At 35.8% G+C, this 10,084-nt stretch overlaps 1 protein-coding gene across 1 annotated transcript in view; it reads right to left on the reverse strand.

Annotated features, from left to right (window-relative positions):
• The window catches only part of LOC114152902 (GDNF family receptor alpha-4-like), a 34,984-nt gene extending 33,034 nt beyond the window's left edge, over positions 1-1,950 (reverse strand). The window contains exon 1 of the mRNA XM_028031040.1: positions 1,817-1,950. The gene's annotated coding sequence lies outside the window, so the exon portion shown is untranslated. The remainder of the gene's footprint in view (positions 1-1,816) is intronic.
• Positions 1,951-10,084: the final 8,134 nt, after the last annotated feature.

Here is a 10,084-nt window from a genome sequence, read left to right on the forward strand (position 1 = left end):
ACATCAAAGCTTGTCCTTGCGTTCTTAAGCAATGCATAAAACAATATTACTGTTATGCCCCCACACTCCAACCACACCTGTTGGTGGCACCATGCAGAAGGTGAAAAGGTTAAGAACTTAAGAGAAAGAAAAACAGAAGGAATCTTGACATTTGCCAAAAAGAGCCACTCATCCTACCTCTGAGAGCATAAAAACATCTTTATTATGTGTCTTCGTCTGCGCGCAAAATATAAAAAGCTGCATCAGCTGCTCCCAAAATTATCTTTTATTAGTTCATAAAGTTCTCGGTGGTTCAGCCCTGTGGTGCATCTCTAACTTGCTCTCTGTTTATAACCCGATCAGTTTTCTGTGTTCATCAGGGGAAAAGGCCCTGCAGCTGTCACAGAGCTGAATCCCAGGCTGCTGAGGGTCCTATCTGATGCTGCAGAGATCCAACACCGCAGTTCCACATTAAATATCACAACACAGACGCTCTCAGTTAACTCTGCATTAAAGTGTGTGTGCAGTTGTTTGTTTGTTTTTTCATGTGATTTTATCGATGGTGATTTATTTATTGTTTACAATTCCATATTTTAGTTGTTAATCATGTGTTGGTCACATTCAGCTTGTTGACTGTCACCAACATACCAGGAAACAGAATATCATCTACAGATGGCAGCGCTTAACTGGGTTGTCCTGCTTCTTTTACGAAGACCATCTGTACAGTTTTAGTCTGACAATGGATAACGGCTAATATTACTCTTGTTGAGGTCACAAATTTGATTGCTTTAGAGCAGGAAATATTTCTCTTTTTGTCCTCTTTGAGAGAATCCTTCATGGCCTGTCAGCAGCTGCGTGTCTTGCTGCGTAGCCTCACACCCACTCCATGGTTCGTTTCTGTGTAAAGCTTGTCCATCGGCTGTATCAGTCTCCTCCCACAGTCCAAACACTTGAGTCTGCACGGTTGAAGTACACGTAGGTGTGAAGTGAAGAATGAGCGTTTATTAGTCATAGGATTGTAACTAGCTGGCAGCTCGTCCTGGGTGTTTCCTGCATTCTGGGATCCATTCCAGTTTGTAGTTTAACTGTAATTGGCATCTACACCAAGCCACTATAATCCGTGGAATAAATGCATGTTTATTTAAATTCTATATTGTATTTGGTTTAAAAAGTTCTCAATTCTCAACATGTACAGTGTGTTGCATAAGTATTCATGCTTCGTTTTTAATCATTTCGTCACACTGTAACTATAATCTTTAATGAATATTGTTAGGATTTTATGTGACTGCACAACATATAATGGTGCTTAATTTTAAAGTGGAAAAAGAAATTATGTAGTTTTCACCAAATTCTTACAGGTACAAAATAAAAAAAGGTTTACTGTGTATTTATATTGATGTTCAGGCTTTCAGGTGGTGAAATATGAGTTCCCAGTCTGACCACAGTTTCTCAAGTAGATGTAAGATTGAGCTTTCAGTATTATCTAAACCATGCATCAATTCAAATTTGGACTTTGACTGGGCCACTCTAATGAATACCATTATATGTGAGTTCCATCTGTCCCTCTCCATGCTGAACCAAAGCGTCCCCACAGGATGATACTGTCACCACCGTGTTTCATGTTACCGTGGATACATTGTATCCACTGTGACATTAAGTGTAGGTCTGCTCTACATACGTTTTGTATGTTAGACTTTAAGACCAAAAGAGCTTCTTCTACATATTTGCCGTTTCTCCACATGGCATGTGACAAACTGCAAACCGGTTTCTCTTCGTTCCAATAAATGCTTTCTTTCTTTGTGTGAGTAATAGTTGTCTCATTAAAAGATTTTCCTACCTTCACCATGGATCTGTTTTCTGCTTCAGATTAATGCTCCTCTTGCCCAGCCTGTCAAGTTTGCGTGGCAGGCCGTGTCCTGGTGGGTACATGCCGTCCTGTTTCCAACTTTGGATATTGTTTTGCAAGCTAACCCATCTGAAAGCTTCTCCACATTGAACAAATTGACTTTAATTTACTGATTACATAACTACTGAGGGAAGGTGGTTACGATGTATTTTATGTTAGTGGCCGAAAATAAAAGCATAACACAATTTTTACATTTCCATTTGTGGAAAAAAATAAAAAATAAAAATAATCCTTCATGTTGCAATTATGTGCGGCCGTGTTTCAGTCTGTCACATTACAGCTCAATAAAACACATCTAAATTTGTAAGTGCAATGTGAGAAAAGGTGAAAAGCTTGAACGCTTTTGCGAGACGATTTATGAGTCTAATTTAATTTATGGGCGTTTAGTCATAGGGAGGGAAGCGCAACGAAGTGAAGTGCATAAAAAACAACAACAAGACTTTCTGTGAAGTACAGGAAAGTACTAGTTTTTATTCCTTCATAATCAAACTTCACAAACAGCTTGAACTTGTACAATACCTCAGAGAGTGAAAATTACAAAAAAAGTGCTGGTAACATTTACAAAAATCATCCTTACTTAGCAACAATCAGTTTATTCTTCCACACTTTTTTTAGTCTTTTGTATTAAGGCTTAATACTTCTTTATAAAGTATATGCAAGATAAGTCTTCACAGTTTTTCGAAAAAAGTCACAATATTATGTAACATAATGAAGCTTTTACGGCTATTTTCTTTATAATAACAAATACACATCACTGGTAAATATATGTGAAATACAGGGCTTATTGTAAAATGGCAAGTAATGATACTGTTTGCTGAGATAAATTGATTCCACACACTGTTATAGGAAAGTTTTTTGACATACCGTTGCTTAAACCGATAAAAGGATGAAAAGAAAATGACAAGCATAACAACTCGAGAGATCGCCTCTAAACTTTGGCACATCCCTTAAAAAAAAATTTATAACTGAAAAATTAGGTTTAGATTCGAAATCATACATATGGAAGAATAGCTAAACTGGCATAAAGTGAAAACATGCTGTGTAGTAAGGTGCTAAAATCAGAGATATTACCTGCCAGCCTTTTTTTTTTCTGTTGTTGCTGTTTTTTCCCCCCAATGGACTGACATGATTAAGGTGCAATTGTAAGACACAAAGCACATAAGTCTTTTCTGATGTCACTGAAAAAAGATTACTGAATATAATAAAACAACAACAACAAAAAAAAACCTTAATTTGACCAATAGTCTTGAGGCGACCTCCTATACTCATGCATTCCCATGGATTTTGAAAAAAATAAGAATATTTCTTGCTGAACTTCTGTAACTCTAACTGTGGCATGTGAAAGTAAAAGCTGTATTTGTGGTAAATGTTATTAGATTTTTTTTTTCCTTTTTCTTTTTTTTGTTGTTTAATTTTACTGCTGAAAGTGTGAAAAATAATAATAATAATAATAAACTGCTGTTTAAGGAGATGGACGTGAAAACTTAAACGTGAAACTAAGCCGAGATATATTCACAAGGATCCTCTAAGCTGCACTGGTTTTACAGGTCAACAGACGAGAGCTCTAGCCCTAGACTTTACCAATTTCACCCTCATGCATACTGTACGGTTAAAGTGACGCAACAAGCTCGCTTAAATAGTCTACATCACAAATAAAAAAAAAAAGCAATTTGGTTTGTAGTGCAAACACAATTGGCTGGCTTCAGCTTTTCAATAATAAACAAACTCACCAAGGAGATTACAAGAAAGGCACATACTTATGCTTCCTCTAACACGCAGATTTAGACAAAACCGCAAACATCTTTCAACAACACCACGAAGCAGAGGAAAAAACAGGAAAGCCACTACATCCAGATAAATAAATAAAATTTTAAAAAAAAGAGGCAAAGTTTTGCTGTGTGATTTTTTTTTCTTCTTTTTTTTCCAGAAATGTACATGTATTCGTCAACGAAACCATATCTGAAAAGTTGTGGCTGCTGTCAATGACCTCATTGAAAAAGGATGACGTTATGGTACAGTTTGGTAGACAAAGACTCTCTGGACAAGGAGCCAATAACGGTGTGTTTACAGAAGCACTTTTTGGGTTTTTAATTATTTAATTAAAGCAATTTTTATTTTTTACATTTTTGTAAAAAATAGCAGTCAAAGTGACCAAATATGCAGAGAGCTCTGTGACCAGTGTTTTAAATGTGCACTACGGTGGGTATAGCTGGGTTTTATCTTTTGGCATTTTCTTTCTTTCTTTTTGTTTGTTTGTTTGTTTCTCTTCAAACATGTGGCAGGCTGTGTGATGCAGACAAATGACACTGACTCATGAATTATTTCTTTTCCTTTTGACATCCTGAATCCCGCTTCTTATGTGTAAGCGCTGCGTATTTTGTCCAAAATCGTTCGCAGGAGGAAACAACAGTTTTAATGCCACTTGATTCTGGACAATAATACTCAGGGGGTGGAGGGGAGGCAAGAAAACTAAAAAGAAAAATTAAAAATTATGGGGGACAAAAGGCAAAAACTCTGCTACAAACAAGATGTGGACGTGCACTTCAAAGGGTGACACGTTCTGTACCAAATATAAAAAGAAAATGGTCAAATATCAGCATTCGCACCGTAGGGACAGTGACAACCGTACGGTTGCTATGGTTAAAAACGTGTGGAGTTCGTTATATTGCTTTTAGATAGAAGAAGACCAAAAATAATCAGTCTAGTGCAAATCTCTTTTCTGGTTTGAAAAGTGGTGTTTGGTCTGATGATTCACAATCTGCTTTACCGTAGAGGGAACCGGTCAGATGAATGCGAAAACTGCTTGGGTGCGAAGTGGCGTCCCTTTATATGTTTTTCTCTGAAAATCTAAAAGAGGACTCTTTTCTTTGTTTTTTTTTTTTTTTTTTTTCAGAAAAATCAGAACAAAAACCGGTCACCAGTCTTTACCATGCAACAATTTGGAAATATTTCCTGTTTTTTTTTAATATACCCATCAACTAACCAGCACTAACTCAACATCTTTTATGATCCTGGGTTTTTTTTTGTTTGTTTTTAAGGATCATGTCATTCGTGCTCCCACACACGAAGCTGGGAGGAAGAGCTTGGTCTGACGGCTCAAATCTACGCTCGCGGGTGTTATCTGTGCAGTTAAGTCTGTCAAATACATCTCTCAGCTTGGAAATGTTGGAAAATTCACTCCAGTCCAGTGTTTGACAAATCATATAAAAACGTCCTTGAACACACATTTAAAAAAACAAAAAAAACAAAACAAAAAAAAAACTTTATCTCCTATTTCAACAGCAGTCAACACATTTCAAACAAGCTTGTTTCATAACATCAATAATAATATAATAATAATAATAAAATACAAACCAACTTGGAGCATAAATTATCAAAAAAAGAAAAAAAAAGAAAAGACAAAGTTAAAACACATTACTGCAGCATATATTTCAGGGTTGCTTAGTTTTCGATGTTAAACTACCTTTACTACAACAGCTCCACTTCTGCCAAGTTCAGAATTGTATCCGAGAAAGAATTTGTAGGGAAATAATGATATATCACGCAAAAAAAAAAAAAGAGCCTAAACAAAATATACATATATTTCAATGCACATCTCATAGTTTAACTTAAGTGCATGTTTACAAAAGCATCTACATACATGATATGGCAGCAAAAAGCCTCATAAAAAAGTGAAAAGAAAATCAATTTAAGCTTTTTTTTGTTATTTGGGAACATGAAATTTAGGGTTTATAAATGTTTGTTTCTTTTTGTCGTTGAAATCTTCGGCCCAGATGTACAACACGAAATGAAGTACAGTAATTGAATGTTCCTATTTTGAAACCACAGGATAAGGAAGCATACAGCAGACTTTTACAGTGATGAATTATTGTCTGTGGTCAAATACCGAAATTCCCCAAATGTTTTTACATTCATCTCACAGACGATGTGTGTTATTTATTTTTTTTTTATAAAAATTCGTTATAAAAAAAATGGTATCTAATCACATATTTGGATTGCATTGTGATGGTTAAATCCATCGCTGAATTTGGTTTCAGTGTAGTTCTTTTTTTTTTTTTTTGTTCACATATTGTCAGGTGATGATTTCTTTTTAACCTTGACTAAATTTGGGTTATTTGAACTGCTCAGATTGAAAGATGTGAATGATTACTTCTTTTTTTTTTTTGGCTTAAATAAACAACCTACAAATATGTGCAAAATTAACATCTTGGTCCATCTCAAGTATAAATGGTTGAATCTATTCTAATCCACATTGTCAGATTAGTATTTTAGGGACAGCCTTTTTAAAAGAAATCTTATTACAAAAGCACAGAAAACACATTAAAAAAAAAACAATCGGACAAAGTAATCTAAAGTAATCCCATATGAAGGAGAAGAAAAGAAGTGTACAATAGTTTGCAAAATGTGTGCGGGCGTGTGTGTGTGTGTGTGTGTGTGTGTGTGAAGAAAACCAACAGTTATTGAAAATCACGTTTTGCCCGAGCAACGATGCAACATTTACAATCTGATACATGTTTCAACATGCCATAAGTTTACATCACAGCTACTGTGTCGGATTCATTTTTTATGTTTTGTTGCATTTCTCATTTAAAAAAAAAAATCAAAACAAAAAAGGATAGTCTATTTTGGTCTACGATAGGCAATTAACATAATCCACAAAACTATAAACAACCAATCAAGTGACAAAGCGTACACGCAGTTTCACAAGCACCCTGCCAAGAGAAGAAAAACTATAAGAAAACATAAAAGAAAACTTAAGCAATCGAGCTTGATTGCAGGAACCCTACTCACATAAAAAAAAAAGGAATTTCTTCAAAAACTGAAGTTATCCTAACCCTTCTTTGGTTTGTGAAAACAGAAAATTGTACAGTTTTTTTTTTAAGTATCTCCTAATATTTTGCAAATTACCACAAACTTTCAGAATCGTGCTAGAAATCTCTAATCCAAGCCTGGCGTATTGGCTGAGACAGCAGCAGCAACGTCAAAGATCTCGACTTCTCTATTTGTATTTTGGGTTGATTTTATTTTTTTTTCTTTCTTTAAACTCGTGTGTCTGCACGATAAAAACGTGATCCACCCATCCAAGAGAAACAGAGCAATAGAACAGTGCGTGCTGCCTATAAAACCAGTCCGCACAAGAATAAGCTGTGCTCAGAGCTTAGGAGGTTATGAGATCTTACGAAGAATTTGAATAACGGATCAGATGTTTTTTTTTTGGTGTTTTTTTTTTTAAAGTAAGGGAAATGCAAATTTTACTCAAGCGTTATTTGAAACTATATTCTTGGGAGTATGGAACAGATTTGCCGTTAAAGAACTGATTTGATATCAGGTGGTTTAAAAGTGGGAAACAAATACCAGACTTGAAGTTGGAATGTGCTGGACTGAAGACAGGAATGTATGTTTTTAGTTACGCTGCTGCACACTTCAAAACTTAATTGTCTCATCCGGCTGAACTAAGTCATAAAAAGGCCACAGTGACTAAAAAGACAAAAAAAAAAAAGCCTCAAGAGTCGAGTCTTCAGAGGCTAAAACACAGCTGAGTCCCCAAATCACTGTGACAAAGAAAAGTTTAAAAAAAAAGAAGAAAAGAAAAAGAGTTTGTGCTCTGCTAAAGGAGAGGGGTGATCCACCGTGGTCATCGAAGGACGACGTCTGATGAAAACAGGGGTAGCCTAATAACTGCATGTTCATATAGTGAATAGAAAGTAGATTTTGTTATAGCTTAGTATCGCTGTCTTATACTTTATAATCTGCTGTTTCACTGTGTTTGTAAAGCTTAAAGTCAAAACAGAATCTGGATATCTGTAAAACCTGAACAGACACTGTTTCTGAGAAGTAACGGTTAGATAGATGACAGGGACTACCTATATAACATTGCCTATATGCTATGAAACTACGTGTGTTTCTTGTTAAATGGACAGTTCAGAGTGCTGGAGTGACGCTCTGGTAACAAACAGTTAATATCTAACCTGCAGTGACTCCGTTGGCGCCTTCATTTACAATAAATCCGGATTAGCTGGAGCTGGAAACTGAATTTTATGGCAAGACCAAGAAGGGCCAAGACCAAAGGGAACTTTTATTATCTTAAAGCTCAAATATATCATAGAGTCATCATGTTTGCAGATTGGGAGGTTATTTTCAAAGAAACCAATGGTTATTTATAAGGGAGATGGGAGGAGGATGCAATGTTTCTTCCTTTGTAAAACATATACTGAGACAAAAAAAATCTAGTTCTCTGTAACTGCCTGACAAAAAAGTAAAGCATCCACTTATGCCCTCAAAAAATAAAAAAAAATTTAAATTTACCTTAATAGCAAGTGGTTACTCAAAACAGATACATTTCATGTATCTGTGTTTACATAGGAAGACATTGTCAGGGCATCACCTCCAGTCCCCAATTCCTGTGTTACTAATGGTCTTATAAACCATTGCAATGTTCTTAAAATTGGAGTTTTAAGGGAGTTAAAATATAATTTTATCCACTCTGACCAGCCGTTAGCTTTAACTTCAGGAAAAACTAATCCGGATTTCTATTAAACAAAGACCTACCGGAGTAATCTCATACAGGTGTGATATTGTGTTTAATTTGCAGCAGAGGTTCACTTCAAAAATTATGAACCGTGTCTTTAATCATAGCTGTTTTCTCCTATTTACTTCACAAAGACGCATTGTGGAGGATTTAAAGATTTAAAATGGAAGCAATCACGAGCTTCTCGTTTGGTTCATACAAAGTTTTCATTTTAAATCTGTTTAATTCTTTTTTTTCTGTTCCCGTTTCTCACTTCTAATTTAAGAATAATGGTACAATTTAAAAGTGCACCCCTTCCGGAAATTGGCATGACAACAAAGTTGGAGAAGGTTGGAGAGAAAACTGGGTAATTAGTCCACAGGGGACAGAATAATAAGCCATCCCAAAACCTTTTCATCTTGCAGAAGCTCAGTTTTGTAACTTGATTTGTGTTTTATTTTTCTTTCAGTTTTGTTTTCATGTTGCTCATCGGAGCCAGTTAAGAGGCTGCTGTGCACGCAAAAATGTGTTTACCCAAAGCCAAAACCTTAAAATTCTCATCTCGTCTCCAAATTCTAAAATTGTGCCAATCAAGCATACAGTACAAATTATCTTTTTTTTAATATATATAAATTATCTACAGTGCTCATTGCTAGGCCCTTATAACTCCCAGTTACACATAAACAAGGCTGCAAGTTACAATAAAACCTAAAGGATCCCTGTGAGGAACTTGGGCTTTGGTTTGCATGTGTAGGTGCCTTGTTATCAAAGCTCTGGACTTTGAAACCAACTAAAGGACTACAAGCAGCTTTCCAGCTCCAACAGATTGCAAACCATCACATTCATTAACAAGAAAGTACGAGTTTAAGCAGCGACTGCTGTGCTCGTAGACGCTGTTATAATCTTGCAAAATGGCATTATTTACCAACAGGGAGATATGAAATATCCAGGGATTAAACCTGGATTTCATGTCGCCGTGACGGGCAGGTGTGTAAACGTTCCTCCGTCCAGCTCCCGTGTCTCCCCCTGCTGCTCACGTAGCACCACTGCCCGGTCTCCCCACTCGTACAGTACATTCCAGTATATGGCTTGTTTGCAAATGGCAAATACTGTAAACTGAAGAAGAAGAAGAAAACAAAATTAAGCAGCCTTCCGTACAAAAGAGAGAAATAACTAAGCTGAGCTTTTGAGCTAAAATCAAACCCTACTACTATTTAATTAAATGAGCATGACTGCGTTTTAAATCTTCAAATCCTCCAGATGGTATGAACATAACACACGAAGGAAACAAAAACTCGCAGATGTAGCTTTTACTGTATATGAATAAAACATTTCAGGTATTTTTTTTTTTAAAGGGTTCTCATTTGCTGCACTCACAAGCACTAGGTTTTCAGCTGTACTAGTATAAATAGTATATTCTTAATAGCGTATATACTGTATTTGTGCAACGCAGGAGAGAAAAACTATGAATATTCTGTATAGTTGCTGCATGTTCTGGTAGGCACTTGTTAGGCATACTCCCTATATTCCACAAAGTACAGTAATACTCTAGCTGCAGTTAGGATTTGTTTTTTTTTTTTTTATCAAACTATCTGAAAACGTATTCTCTTTCTGCATGGAGATGGATACTCAAAATATATATAGCATATTTGTAGCCGTTTTACTCTTATATGCATTGGAAGGACAAAATG

This window comes from Xiphophorus couchianus, chromosome 11, assembly GCF_001444195.1.
Source record: "Xiphophorus couchianus chromosome 11, X_couchianus-1.0, whole genome shotgun sequence".
In the NCBI taxonomy this organism is placed as follows: domain Eukaryota; kingdom Metazoa; phylum Chordata; class Actinopteri; order Cyprinodontiformes; family Poeciliidae; genus Xiphophorus; species Xiphophorus couchianus.